Here is a 1,381-nt window from a genome sequence, read left to right as displayed (position 1 = left end):
CAATTGTTATATAAATGAACTTTTTTCGACTAGTATTAAAACTTTTTTTTACTAAACTGTGTTGGCAGTTGCTGAATGGTTTGGTGCAAAATGATTAAGTGGTGAGAATAAATAAGAGGCTCTCGTTATATATAGTGCAAAATGAAATATAATTGTTTGATAATTGTTTACAATGAAATTAGGGCGCTGAATGGTTAAGAGAGACGCACGATACAAAATCATTCAGAAGGTTTTAGATCCATTAAGAGACAGACTTTTTTTTTGTCAAACAAGATTCATCTCTTAACGATTCAGAAGTTGTCTCTTAATGGAACTATTAAGAGATAAACAAACAACTCTTAAGTTCTGTTGTAAAGTTGGGAACACAGAAAAACGTATCATGTGTCTCATACATTTATAATTTATTCATCATGAATGTGTATCATTCATTATGAATAATATAAGCATTCATCATGAATGTTTAGGTTCATTATTCAATATTCATCATGAATATCGATAACCAGGATTAACATGGCGCTCTCTTTTGTCTCCCGTTTTACAACGAAGAAATGTTTTGCAATTGAATTTTCCTCGTAAATTTAAATTTTGTTATATAATTATTTAGAAATTTTGATCTCTTTTAAAAAGTCCAAAGATTTTAATGTACAAGTACAATGAATTTTCTTAACAATGGCTATTTTCATACTTAAAACATCGACAATGATAATCAGGTGTCTCTTGTTCTTGTTAACGTTCTGATCTCGAAATACGTATTACGGGGTGGGAAATAAAACGAAAGTGAAAAAACCTGTGTTTTCAAAACTTTTTAAGATGAGGAAGAAGATGAAACAGAAATAAGTTTCCTTCAAAAAATTTCCTTCCAAATATGGAGGAAATAAAAGAAATTGAAACTCTTTAAAAAATTATTAAAACTGTAAAGCTATTTAATATTTTATATTAAATAATATATTTTTAAATAATATATTTTACGGTTTATTTAATCAGTTGATTTTCTACACGTTCCTAATTTTCTCAACTAGCAGTGTAAAATAAAAAAATAATATACTTATTTTAAAGTGGAATGAACAAAGATAGAAAAAAGACCTGATTCATCCCACACTACCCTATGGTCCTAATCTGCAGCTTCAGTGCCCAAATTGATCGTCTTTATTTTCATATATATATATATATATATATATATATATAGAGTTGGGTTCACGTGAGACCAGCCTGTTTTCGTGAGACCCGTGAGACTACATTTTTACACGTAACCTTTACAACAAAAACACTGTGAAGGTTTAAAAAAAGTCGAACCTTCACAGCAAAAACACTGTGAAGGTTTTAAAAAGTCACCTTCACAGCATTTTGCTGTGAAGTTTCAAGTGTAAAATGTTGGTCTCAC

The sequence above is a fragment of the Cynara cardunculus genome (assembly GCF_001531365.2).
Source record: "Cynara cardunculus var. scolymus isolate 2C chromosome LG 9, CcrdV1, whole genome shotgun sequence".
Lineage (NCBI taxonomy): Eukaryota > Viridiplantae > Streptophyta > Magnoliopsida > Asterales > Asteraceae > Cynara > Cynara cardunculus.
This window is presented reverse-complemented; position numbering follows the sequence as displayed.